Raw genomic sequence first — 15,013 nt, 5'->3', positions numbered from 1 at the left:
GGGCGCTTGAGAATTTTAAGAAAATGGGGTTTATGACTTTGATAGCCATTTTTTTTTTTCATTGACTTTGTTGTGTATTCGTATTTCAACTGTAATGGACAATACTGTTTGTACTGAAACCTATCTCATGTTTGGCACTCGGTCTCCTACATTAAAAATTCGACCGAATCGTCTTTGGTTTGTTTAACCAGATTTTACAAATCTCTGAGTCCATATATGAGTGAGCTCAACTTTAATTTCTTTCATTGACAGAGATTTCCAATTTAAGTTAGGGTCTTGAGTTTAAAAATGCTTTTCACTGCGGAGGTTTTTAGCAACTTTAATAAACTAAATAAGACTATTACTTCAGTAATTAAAATGAGTCTGGAATTAACCCACCCTGTAGACAGCTGGATTTTATGAAGTGGACAGGTGTCCAATATGAATTACGGGGTTCTGGTTCAGTCCGTTTGGAAGTACTGCTCTCATTTCATCAGGGGGAAAAGAAGGAGTCTGAATGGATGTGTGGTAAAATTTTAGCTAGTCAAAATCTAGATCTATTTCATGAGCTCTTGGCGTGAACAAGGCATATGCTGGTGCCAGAAGAGGCAGGGGGACCGCTTTGGGAGAATACTCTGTCATATGAACGCTGATTGTGGGAGAAAAAAAAATTATTAAAGTAGTTGTATCTATTTTGTTACGTACTTTTTTTTCAATTGTATTTTGTTTTTTCTTTTTATTGCCAGAGTGTTTATAAATAAAAGTAAATACTGCATATTTGAATTTTATTTTCTCACTAAATAAACACTCATTCCGCATAACTGACAGTTGCTTTGCTTTGAATGAAAAACATACAGCAAAAATCTTGACATTTTTGGAAAGTATGAGTAAAGTAGCTTTATTTTAATACTGCAATTAAAATTATTGATAAAGACAATTATTTATGACAAATTGGTAAAGGAAGCAGTTTTGTACTAGATCCATAATTTCCATAGGAAATCTATGGAGCACCTTGAGCCTATATTAAGACTCCAATAACAAAATATCATAATAAAGTGACTTATAACAAAATGGATGAAGTGCGCACGGAAAGCATGTTCTTGAAAGATAATTGACCTGCATAATATGCTAGTTGTAGTAACAAGATTATTACCGGCCGCTAATATTTAATGCAGGGCCCATTAACTTTCAAGGACATATTTTCTGGTCGCATTCGATCCATTTCATAAACATTCACTTGTTTATATTATAAACCTTTCATTATTCAGGGTCTTATAAGAGCATTTGTATCCGTACAAGAAAAGCACAAGATACTCCAAAGATTTTCAATGGAAATGATGTACTCGACTCTAAACTGGGTAGCTTCTTTTACCAACTTGCCATAAATAATTGGCCTTATCAAATATCCATTATTAACTGCAATATAAAATGCAAAAATCTTTTGGCGATACATAATTTCACAATTACAAGTAAACAATCTCGTAAATAATAAATAACCAACTATCACTATTTTGACAAACAATGGAAGCCTCACATAGGCTCCTCTTGACGTCAAAACATGCATACATGGATAAGAGATATTTCTTTAAATTTACATTAAAATAAAACCAAACATTGCAAAACAGAAAAAGGTATTTAAATTTTCATAATGTTCCTGCTGTTGGTTTTTAGTACTTCTATTATAGCTTGTAATTCGTCAAAATTATCTAATCACTAATGCATAAAACATATCTAGAACCTAGTAATAAAAAGAACTATATATTTTATGCTAGACCTGGTGGTCTTTTCTACTTCAATCTAATAACAGCAGATTTTTTATTGGTCAAATTTCTATCCAAGATAATTGAGTTAAATCAGTATTATTTATAGTTTGAGAAACTCAATTAAAATCTCTCGACACCTACCTTATAAAAATAAACCCTTAATCACAACCCTTTAAAAAAATCATGCGTAACAATTAGCATCCGGATCATCATTCCATTATTTTCTCCTAAGTGCTATCACACTCTCTAGGCCGTCTGCGGCATGTTTTCATAAAGCCCTGAAGTTTTCCCATAAATGTTCATTATTCTTGAAATTTATCTTCACGTGATCCATTTTATGAGATATATTCCTCCCTTAAGTTTTTCTTGTAACAACAACAATTTCCCTTAAGCGTCCTTTGCTAAACCGATCCTCTTCTAAGTTTCCCTTGAAAACTCATACTTTCTTGGATTTTAAGTGCTTCCCTTGTTCCTTTTTTTATGTACTAATCTTTTCTTTAGTTTTCCTTATAACTTAACAACTCCCTCGACACTTTCCTTCGAGAATCATTTGCTCTTTTAGGACTACATTTTGAGAACAACAAAGGACAAAGGTAACATTAACCCCATCCCCAACTCTAGCAATAAGTCTTTCCTAAATCTTCCGGACTACAGACTACATTAATCTTTTATCTATGCCAGTTAAACAAGATGTTAGACGTTGCTAGTTAAATTAAGTAATTAACTGCATGAAGCAGTTATTTGTTTATTTTCGCTATAAACTGAAGACGCTAAAAACCAGCAGATAATTGGTACATAATGAATACACCATTACTACAGATACTTGTTATTTTCAAGCTAAAAATAATACTTGAAATGACGACTAAAGTTCCAGCGAGATAATTCGGCCATTCTAAACGAGGATTTGCTATGCCATGTGTGACTGGAGTAATGAGCAGTTTAAGCTTGGTGTCGAAAACATGACATTTTCAGTGAATAATTATACCATATTTCAAGTCTAAAGGAGAAGACCTCTGACACAATTAAACGCAACGAGAGTACGAGGGAAAAATAAACAGAAAACAATCAAGAACCTTATAAAAAAAAAGTCCTTTTTAAAGTGGACAACAGTGAACTTGATTTCCTTGCCGAGAGCGAGAGACTGAATGCGTTTCTCACGCCTCTCTATTACATTACTGACTGTCAGAGTATTTCTTAATTTCTTTAAACGAGTTTCTGATCATCCCTTCACTTATCTCTGCGTTGTTTATGGGATGTCGCGATTATCGAGAGAATACAGTACATATATAAAATGCAAATTTACATTAAAGCAAACTTAGGAAACATTAACCTACCCAGATGAAATTATAAAAAGCCAGTGAACCTATGGAAATTTACAAAATTTTTTACTGGTACGAAAAGTAATAAAATTTTACTGTACTATAACGAACTGTTTTAAAGATTCAGCGTACGACTCCTTAAAAACATGTTGATAGTTATGGTATATGGGACGAAGACGTAATTAGCTGTTTAAAAATATGGTTACATAGATCATAGATTGGATTATCTCTTTAAAAGTAAGGAGTAAACTGCCATTAGCTTTAGTCACACGTTTTAGTAAGGTTTAAAGTGGCCAGCATAATTAACACTAAAAATAAGAGAGAGAGTACAATAGCGTGTGGGGTGCGGACGTGTTGGAGGTCTCTCTCGCGCTTATTCACAGAAAAGAAGGGTTTTTCGCCCTTGGTGATTATACCTCTTATAGTAAGCAATGTGTTAATAGTGTCTCCACGTAATACCCGGCGTGTAAGCCGGAGAGTGTTGTGCAACGGCAGATATTCTAATATTCTCTCTGCTCCAATCAGTGCCTTAGAAATCTTTCAAATCACAGCTACTCGAGGCCTATTGGTCCTGTGAAATAGGTAAAAGAATGCAGTGTATGTGTTAGTGCTTGACCCTCCCTTACCGCAAAAATGTCACCCGACCAACCTCCAACCGTTTGCGCAAGTGACCCTGCACCTACCGGTGCCTGTGCCCCACACACAAGTTCCGTACTCGCATACAATTGTCTTTTTTATTTACAATACCAATCGAACCGTTCCGACGTCGAGTCCGCTATACAATCTGTCAGTGATGCCTTCTCCGATGAGGAAATCAACGTTGCATATACGAAATGCAAAGATCTGATACCAGAGAGCATTCTCAAGGAGCGATCCGCGAAGAACTGTCCTCTATTACAAAAAAAATATCGTATATCACTAAGTGGCTAAAGACCTGCTCGGTGGAAATCTACGCCGATGACCCTTACAACCTGCCACCAAAGGGCCCTGCTGACTAAGCCTACCTGCGGTGTACCACACGGCAGAAAGCGCCTTCAAAACAGCAAAATCTCTCTCAGATATAATTGGAAAAAACTCAGAAAAAAATTGAGGAGACAAATGATAAATTATCAAGAATCTGGGACGTTGATCAAAGGACTACAGGAATCCCTAGACAGTCTTAAAACTGTGGAAACAAGTAATCTCACACGGATCTGGGATGCGATCAAAGGAGGTGCAGGGATCGATAGACAATCGCACTGATAGCCACCAGACTACCACGAATGCAGCATCCAGTTTTTCCTCGCCTCCCAGCAACAAGGAAGTGCCCCGTTCCGAGGGGACTGTTTGGATCCCCAACCAACCGCTTCCCCTCCCTCCCCAGTACCCCTCCGGTGGAAGATATATCTCCGGTGATGATTACTAGCCCTCGTAATCCTCCCCACCCTATCTCTCCCCCCACCCCCCAACCCCCCATCGTAGATGCAGATGAAACTGATCATGAGGGGTCTGGCGGCTGGCAGATACAAACAAGCAGAAAGAAGAGAAGAACCTCCCGTTTGGCCGCCGGACCGGAGCCCAACATTCGTGTTTCACCTCGCCCGACACCTGAGAAGAGATGTCACATAGTAATTCACAATCTGCGCTCATCGGTGACGCTAGATGCCATAGTGGAGAGAGTCAAGTTTCTCACTGGCTCTGACCCACTCATCTCCCACGAACTCCCCATGCAGGATTAAACATAAATGTGGCTTACAGGATTACCTGCCTATTTCAACACCTCGACGTTCTTAAAGGCGAGAATTTCGGTCCTAATATATTAGTTTCAAGATACAGACAATCCGGGATCAACCACCCCCAGGGGAACTTACTGACACTCCAACAGGGTCATTTCCACCGCAAGTGCCAGCCAACCGCCCACGGCGAGTGACTGCCCACTCCCCCTGGCTAACCCCCCATCCACCCAAATGATCAGCGCATTCATCTCCCATCTTCGTGAGTAGCCATGGATACATTAAACATAATCTCTTGGAATATCTTTGGCCTCAAGCGGAACATTCCTCTCCTAAACATGTTCTGTAAAAATTTCAAAGGCATCATTGCATTGCAAGAAACGCTCCTCTGGCCACATGACCTTGCCATTTGCGATTCAATTCATGAAGACTTCAGAACCTTCTCGACTTCATCGATGCAAGTTACAGACCAAATCCTAGCCGGTCGCCCGAAAAGGAGGCCTTTCTTTCCTGTGGCACAAATCGTTATACAATACGATAAAGGTGATGACCTACAGGAGTGACAGATTGCTGGGGATTCAAGTGACAATAGGGAACTCTAAAATCCTAATTATCAATGTTTATATGCCAGGATGGGAAAATAACAATAATTTTGATCATTACTGCATGATCCTAGGGGAGTTACACAGTATTATTCATGATTCTCCTGCTGATCATATTTGTATAATAGGGGACCTTAATTCACCACCCCACAAAACAATTTTATAATGAACTTACTCGCTTCTGTCAAAATCATGCTCTCCAAATTAGCGATGTTATGCTCCTCCCTCCCTCCTCTTATTCATATGTACATAATAGAGCGGACGCTATTACAACTTCCTGGCTGGACCACTGCAATAACATCCCCAACAAACTTCATGATTCTATTATGACCTGCAATATTCGCTATGATCTTGCAACGGGCTACGATCACATCCCATTACAGGTGTCATTCAGTACCCCGCCCTCCCCTCCTACCCGTGAACCCCCTAACTGATCGCCCACCAGCGGTAAACTGGGATTTTAAAAACCAAGAGAAAATCAGATACTTTAGAGCGACCACGGAAACCAGGTTGCGGTCAATAGTTCAACCGCAGACGCCTTCTTTGTACTAACACAAATTGTAGAAATGACCACCACAAGAGGGATCTGAATGAATTCTATTCGAACATAATCTCCGCTTTGCTTGCTTCGGGCAGGACTGCCTACAGATTTCGTCAAGGTAATTCTCGTAATATTCCTGGATGGAATGACTTGGTTAAAGATCTGTATACATACTCACGAGAAATGTTTTTACTGTGGAGGCAAAATGGTAGCCCCAGGGAAGGGCACACTGCATTGCTAATGAGACAGGCGAGAGCGCAGTTCAAACTTGCTCTTAAGCACTGCAGGTTATATGAAAAACAACTAAGAGCCGATGCAATGTCTAGAAAACTTAGAATCTGGTGATTATCCTCGTCTTTGGAAAGATATCCAGTCTTTAATCCCAAAACTAAAAAGCTATCACAGAGAGTAGGGGAAGCAGTCGGAGACGAAGCTATTGCAAATATGTGGGGCGATCACTTCAACAATATCCTGAATTGCTTAAATGATCAAGATTCCCGAAGGGATGTAGATAACCTCCTTACTGACAACATTCAATTTCATTTTGCAGACCGTTTTACGCCAGGTAACATCAGCGATGCCATAAACAGCCTACCTAATAATAAATCGCCCGGCTGTGATGGTCTTCCTGAAGAGGCCTTCAAACTCTGCCATCCGATAATTTACATTTTGCTAGCTGCCCTATTCAATGCGTGCATAATTCACCGGTTTCTTCCAGACTCCCTACTCTTAGTTCACCTGATACCATTAATCAAAAACAAGCTAAAGGATGCAGCTGACCCTGGCAACTACCGGCCGATTGCAATCACAACGATCGCATCGAAGATACTTGAGTCTGTTCTTCTAGTGAATCTTCTCCCCTTTCTACACACCACTGACAACCAGTTCGGGTTTAAAGCAAACCACTCAACCGACACCTGCATCTACATACTGAAAGAATTGCTGAACTACTACCTATCATCAGCCTCTCCTGGTTTCCTTTGTTTTGTGAGAAAAGCATTTGACAGAGTAAACTACCTGAAGCTCTTCCTGAAGCTGCATAAAAGGGGCACACCCCTATATCTAATTGGCATTTTACATTGCTGGTTCTCCACACAGCAATTCTGTGTCAAATGGGGAAACGTATTATCTTACACCTTCTGCTCCCTAAACGGGCTTCGGCAAGGGGGCATTCTCTCTCCATACCTGTTTAATACGTACACAGATGCCTTGAACGTCAAACTGAACTCGCTCCCAATCGGATGCACTGTCAATGAAACAACTATAAACAACCTCTGTTACGCCGACGATATGGTTCTGATTTCCCCATCAGTGCAAGGTCTCCAACGACTCATCGACACTTGCCGCCAATATGCAGAGGAATTTGATATAATCTACAACGAAACAAAGACCCAGTGCATGTCGCTGCTCCCGAGATCGCTTAAGAATATTGCAGAACCTCAAATTTTCCTCGGAAACCATTGGCTGGAATTTGTGCACGAATTTCCGTACTTGGGTCACATTATCACCGACGACCTAAAAGATACGGCAGACATTGAACAGAGGCGTCGTAAACTATGTGCAGCGGGCAACATGATTGCAAGGAGGTTTGCCTTCTGTCACCGAGACGTGAAACTGCTGCTCTTCCGCTCGTACTGCTACAGTATCTATGGGTGTTCCCTTTGGACGAACTATACCCGAGAGACCATGCGACGCATCACTGTTGTGCACAATGACATTCTGAGAACGCCCTCACAAACACTCCCCGCTACCACTCCGCCACACAGATGTTCATAGAAAACCACCTGGACAATTTAAAAATCATTGTTCGGCGAACAATGTCCAGTCTGGTAACCCGAGTGAGAAACAGCAGCAACTCGCTCATACAAAGCATCCTAAGGAGTGAAGCAAGAAGAAAATCAAAATTGTGGGAAAGATGGGAAAATGAGGCCTTTGTCCCCTAAAGGACTTAATCTCTGTATTGGCAAGATGTCATCTGCAGTTTTTGGCATTATTACATTTATTGCTGATATTTTAATTTTTCATTATTACTGTGATTACTATCAAGTTAAAGTTTTATTTACATTTAATTTATGTATTAAGCCCTCTGGACCTGACTACTGTAACCACCTAAGGTCTAGTTGAAATTTGAGTTATATAATATATTGCACCATCTGTTATTACTCTCATGCATATTTTTTTTTTCTCACCAATATTATTACTGTTATTACCAGTATGATGATTACTAGCTTTTATGCTACTCAGCTACCGTGTGGATAAGTGCCGATTATTCATTTTCTTTTTCTATTTTATCATGTCACATGTATCTAGATTGTGTTTGCTACTGTCTGTATTTTGTATATTCAATGTATATGGCTCCGAGCCGAAATAAAGCATATTATTATTATTATTATTATTATTAAAATACAACAAAAAGGTCTTGAGGAAACTGACCTTTGACATATTAAAAACAAACAAACACGGAACATATGGAAAACTGAGTGGCAAAATTTTATAAGAGATATTTCCCCATTTGCACAGTCTGGCCATTCATGTCCAGTTTCCTTACTCGACCTAGACGTGTACTAGAATACCTGAAATATTAACCAAGCCTCACTCGATACCCAATTTCCAGATGAATGTATTTTAAAAGACTACTTCCTTTTTCAGTCATAAAGATTTTACTCGATTGTTCTTCACGCAAATAAGCGAGTCACAGTTCAAAGTTTCTAAGAGCAAGAGCAATTCCAACACAAAATTTGCTTAATCTAAACAACAGCAACAGCAGCTTTATACAAAGTAATTTGCAATATATGACGCGAAAGTCAACCAGGCTTCTAACTGCTGATCTGATTCTAATCACGATCCTATGAAGTTTCTTCAATACAATTGAGTTAATTAAGACCTCTAATTGCTACGCTGGTTCTTTTCATCTAATTACCTTTAAGCTCAATTTAAAATTTGAAGCAATTACAGGTATGCTTCTCAATTGTTGCTTCTGACGAGAAATCGTGCAAAAGCATTTGGAATTACACTAAATTATCATTACATGAGGTAACTTCGTAAAAATCATTCTACCGATTTAGGTCATGAAACATAACAGTCCAGTGTAAAATGTGCAAACTTTAAAACTTGTTAATTAAACTCTTTACAAAAGTGAAGACAGTTATAATTCAGGTTATCTGGTTACACCATTACTACAAAAATAATATGGCCGTTAACAGTAAAATCTTGCCACTCCTTTTCCATCCCCATTCGGTAACTTGATTCTCCACATATATAAACTTACACCTACGGGATGCTCTATGAGCAAGAGCCCGTGCTGGCATAAGGCTAGCTTAATAAAAAACACCAACTAATAAACTTAGGTCCAGCTAGTGACTGGCAGTTACTGCGTTTCTTACAGAACCATTGGATGTACTAGAACTGACTAGGATAACACTTTATAAAAAATATCAATAAGTCCAGTTAGTGATTGGCAGTTATACTTTGAATCTTACAAAACTGTTGGATGTAATAGGATTGAATGAGATAACAATTTCTATAAGGATATCAATAATACTGTGAAACCTTTGCAGTGACACCAATGCTCATGACTTATCACCATACTGAAGCACTAAACTGACATTTCGTTAGAGCTCAAAAGGATTTAACTCAAAATAAATATGGAAGAGCATTACATTTACAAAGCTCAGAGAACAGACTTATTTCATAAATTGTAAAATTCCAAAATCTATGAAATTTATGGTGCATGAAGGATTATTTTCTGAGGTAATCCTTCTGCAATTACAATTTATCTTTAACATTCTGTAACAGTTTGTATACAAACTCAGTTCTTCTGCAACAGATTACTTACAGATTCTAGTTTCCTTCAAGGGTACATCAAGGTAAAATAAAAATGAGAAATTTGATTTCAGGAAACGAAAATTAAAAGCGTACTAATTAACAAAATTTAAGAAAAAATACTAAAAGGTTATACGCTATTCCTTAAATATAAGCATTTTATCTATTAAATTTAATATATACAATTTCTAAAAGCTAATTAAATAAATGAAAGTCATTTAATTCAAATATTTGAAAAAAATCGCTACAGCTACCAACGCACCAACCATCAAGACAAAATATGCAGAATTATTTAGACTTTATAGAAACCAAATTGTAAAGAAACTGTAACTGTAGATGTATGAGTGAGTGGTTGTAGACAAATTGTTGTAGACCGATAAACCTAAAATCAACAGCTCTGTAGATAGACAAACGCATAATAACAATATTTCAGAGCTGTTAGCCTGTTACATTGGACAGGTAAAATTCCTAAAATGAAAATGAAATACTTCGTTCCAAAAGCTCACAAGTGCATTAAACCACTACATTAATCCCGTCATGGATCCATCAAAACATTAAACACATCATAAGTGCTTTAAAATACTACAATGGAATCTGATAATAGAAGCACAGTTGCATTTAGCACTATACAGGTTTACGGAGCTTCAGAGTGCTTGGTACAGATCAAAAGCACAATTTGACAGTGAAATTTCTCGTCGTCATCGGAAACTGTTGGTGATATTTCTACAAAGTCGTTCACAGATCAACTGCATCTTGTCTTCAGTTCGCCGTCAAAATGAACTCTTCATGGTAAACGATACGATATGTTCTGCTGAATATCTTCTGTAAATCATTTATATTGGGAGCGAAATCCTAGAAATTATTTCTCCATTTCATTCTGTAAAAAAGATATGTCGTTAACTGTTCAATGTACCTCAATCTTTGCACAATTAGCTGCGCACTTCTTAAGCAAGATATTTAATGCTAATATAATGGTTTTGCCATGCAACAAATACGGGTAAATTAATTTTGCCCATCTTTTGATGTAGTGCTAGAAAGCGATGCGTCCTTTTCATCACAATGTAGCTTGAATATAACATTTACAAAACATTTAATCAAATCAGGTCTTTTTACCTCGCCTAACCAATAAGTCAATTACTCTAATCAGGTTTCTTTTGCATGCAAAATCCAATTCATTAACTAATCCATCCTGTACTGATTCACAGTTTAACCTGCATTAATCCAATGATCGACATGATCACCTTGAACTCTTCCCTGATCAATTCAGTCTTAGCTGTAAATTCTGTCATGACCCACTGAATAAATCATACTGACAAAGTGAAAAGCCATTTATTCTTAAGCCACTCTAATGACAGGTACAATATCCAACTAACAAATTAGTTTTACTTCTGTCCGTTACACACACTCTTAAGAACCAACTGACTAAAGCGTCAAACCTTGAAACCACTGTTTTCCATAACTTAACTTACTCACTGACCACTGCATACTGCTCCAGCCCATTATCTACCCCCTTAGGGTGTCCCCTGTGCAAAATTTTTGCAATATATTCCAACGAATCCTAAGTATTTATTAACTAATGGGATTCAGAAGACCGTCATTTAAGCATTGACTAACCTAACCGATACTCCTTCATTCACCTATGAAGTATGTGGTCTCCATGAACTCAATAATTACCTGTACCCCATTAATCCATCTGGTCTTAACTGAATCCAATGGTTAGCCTACCCTAGTTTACACAGTACTATTCTATGGTTTATAACGAGTATCACCTTCATCCAAAAATAACGACTCGGTTACATTTTCCTAGCTTTATCCATTGACTGTCTCATCCTGGATTAGCCCATGGACTCAAATTCATTTTAAATCCATGGCTAACCTTTTATAATATATCAGTGGTTCGACTTTACTTACAACCTGTTCAGTTTTTGGTGTCAATTCAGTAAAAGGGGCTTTAGCTCCCTTTAAATAAACCTGAACATCAATAGATTTAATTTTTACATGAATCACAAGCAATAGCTGGAGTTAAGAATGTCAAAACGGGAAAAAGTGTTCTTACATAGCAAAGGTTTACTCATGTTGACCAAATGGTACTGTAATCCATTTAACTCTTTGTATCAATGTTATGAGCACTATTAACTTAGACTTTCATAATGCTCACCAGATAAATCAAGGAAATGCCACACTGGTGACTAGAAAGATAACAAGAGATACATAAAATCAAAAGGACCACAAACTATTTGTGAGGAGCAGCAGCAGATACAGTACCATATGAAAATTGATATGTAGCCCGTAAGGTTTTCATTCATCACAAATAAATGAATGATACAGCCTTCTCAAAATATGATACAGATTAGACATGTTTTGAAAAATTCCTAGTCTTATAAAATCTGACAGCATGTTCAATTAAAACTGTCTTTTCATGTTAAAATGACCTTACGCATGATTACTATTTCATCCTAATCTAGTTCATTGATTAACCAAACAAATTACCAGCCACTACCTTAATCCACTTCGTAATTACTTGTACCTTTACTAATAGACTAACCAAACACTATTTTACTTTAACTATGCAAATAAAAAACTCATTGACTATCCAGCTCTACCTTAATTTATTGACTAGTGTAAACTACCTCTACCTATCCCTACCTAATCCACTGACCAACATATCCGTTTTTAATCCACTAACTGATATATCCTAACCCTGATCCAGTGACCCTCCTTCCCTCCTTAATCCCATTGACTATCCTGTCTTTCAATAATTCTTGACCAGCATTATCTAATGTTACGCAGATTCCCTGCATTTTGACTTCCTTTTTATCAATTTCTCAAACTGAAACAAATACTTGTCCTAAGGCTTTGGAAATTTTTTTTCATACCATTGATGAATTTGTGATACGTCTAAATTAGAAGAGTTCTTGGCTTTCTAATCCTGCTGGTATAGTTTTGGGCAAACCCCTTAGAACTTCCCGCATTTTTTTTTGCAGGAAAGCAATTAACTTAAAAACAATGGCAAGCAAATAACCATAATATACTAACTCGAGTAAGGCTAAAGATGAAAAAGCCTATATACTACTTTTCTAGTTGTAAAGTAGTTTAGCTAGAATTTTAACTCACAAACTTTATTCTTAGTTTAGAACGTTAAAATACCAATGTTTTACAAGTCACCTTTGAACTTGAGGTGCAAAACCTATGTGAGCAAGATCTGGTGAATTGTAAGTTAACAAAAGTTCCGACAAATTTCTGAATTTTTACGCTAATTTAGGATTTTGCTGTCTTTCTACGTTCTATCAAGATATTGTTTTGATGCATAATCTATACAAAGTTAATTAAACAGGGCCAACCTGTCGTGAAGCTTATGATCATAACCTAAAATGTTTCTACAGCTTTTTTGTTAAAAATAAAGTAATGACTAGAAACCCCCCCGCTATTGAAATTACTGTATCCTTGAAAGAAATTAAGAATCTCCTTCAACTTTACACATCTCATTTTTACCTTAAAAGGTTCCAGTTACTGTACCCAGCATATTTCTTGGGAGATCTCTTGTTCTTAATAAATGTTGGCAGACTTTTATAACCAAATGTTCCTCATCACTTAAATCTCCAATTTCAAGATGCATCTGGAAGAGGTAATAAAATTAATAGAAAGGATTCAAAATAAAGGGGTTTCACTAAATCATCCAAAATTTTATAATACTGTACAGTAAGTTTAAGGAATTTTGGTACACATTATTGCAAGATAAGGAGACATCTAGCAATTCTGTAATTTTCTTACTGGTAGATCTAGGGTACTATTCCGCGGCGGCCTAGACTATGGCAGTTGCGGTTTTTCTATGCAGTTTTACCTCCTGAACAAGAATTTTAAGTAATATTTATTCGGACGACTGTAATTAACACCCGGGGGCCAGTACTAAACACGGCGAAATACATTGGACGCCCCAATCCCTAGTGGATGTCGTATCCACGGTTACGTTCCTTGCAGTCCGTGCGGGACTATTCTGTAGAATTACCTTATTACTTAATAATATTGTTGCACAGGTAGTGTGAAAAGTTTTGATTAGCTAAACACATGGATGTTACTATGTATATTACTGAAGATGCCTTATGTTTCTTTACCTTGCTGTGATATGTACTGAAATTTATAAAGGCAATTCATCATTGGTTTAATGACTTTAATACACATTAAGTTAGGATTGGTCAACACCCTAAGCAGAGAGCTTAGTATGCTGTAGTATTTCCATAATAAATATCCCACGAAACTTCCCTTATTAAGGTATTTCTATATAAGCATTCCGCGTGACCGCATCATTCCTCCCCGCGAATACGAAAGCCACCAGGAATTGGGGCGTCTAATGTATTTTGCCATGTTTGGTACGAGCCCCTGGGGGTTAATTACAGTCGTCCGAATAAAAATTACTTAAAATTCTTGTTCAGGAGGTAAAACTGCATAGAAAAACCGCCACGGAATAGTACTATAGATCTACCCTTATTAATAACCAAATAGCACTCTGCCAAGGCATGTTTTACAACCCACAGTAGCTTGCTATAGGTTGGATGTATCTACTCTAGTTACTCTATGTATACTTTACTCTGTAATAGCCTACGAATAAAAGTGCGAGTTACTAAAGCCACAACTTTAGAGTTACACCTTCTCTAGTTTTGTCACATATGACCCCTTGCTTATGAGGCAAAAGTCACATGAGAAACTTCATTTAACCTTCGCTCCTTAAATAGCTGTCAGTTTCATACCCTATTTAAAATATATGTTCCTTGCACATGACAGCAAAACTTGAGGGTGTTCTTTTAGGTTAAGTAGGCTACAAATCAAAATGGAGTGCCAACATTACCATCTGCAGGCTGTTGTTTCACATTTTTCTTTAACGAGAACTCTAAACTTGCCTAAAAAAAATAAGCGACCTTACACTACTCATGGCGTAATAATAGTGGAATTAGGATTACTAACCTTGGTCAAGTGATCAACTTCCAAATGGCGTAAATACGAGATATAGAGACGGCCGCTTGCGACGCCATCACTGGAAAACAGGAACTGACTGAGTTCAAGTGACAGTAGATTGACACAGCCACTAAGGCGGAAGAATACTGTAGCTAGGATGCCGGAAACTACGTTATAAACACATTAGTTCTGTACTTAATATTATTTTATCATATATCCATGGACATATAGCAAACATTGAAGAATATTTCCGTAAGTAGTTTCGCAAAACAAAATCATAAAAAGGTGGACTACTTTCTTTTTGTTCTTCTTCTTTGAGATTCTG

General features: G+C 37.4%; 1 long non-coding RNA gene across 1 annotated transcript; it reads right to left on the bottom strand.

The window, feature by feature from the left end:
• Positions 1–9,114: 9,114 nt before the first annotated feature.
• On the bottom strand, positions 9,115–14,812 carry LOC135213825 (uncharacterized). Its single transcript, XR_010314221.1, has 3 exons — positions 14,698–14,812; positions 13,231–13,354; positions 9,115–10,615 (listed from the first exon to the last, which is right to left on the bottom strand). It is a non-coding gene; the product is annotated as an uncharacterized LOC135213825 (long non-coding RNA).
• Positions 14,813–15,013: the final 201 nt, after the last annotated feature.

This window comes from Macrobrachium nipponense, chromosome 43 (genome assembly GCF_015104395.2).
Source record: "Macrobrachium nipponense isolate FS-2020 chromosome 43, ASM1510439v2, whole genome shotgun sequence".
Lineage (NCBI taxonomy): Eukaryota > Metazoa > Arthropoda > Malacostraca > Decapoda > Palaemonidae > Macrobrachium > Macrobrachium nipponense.
Note: the sequence above shows the minus strand (reverse complement) of the source record. Positions and strands in the feature narration are given on the sequence as shown.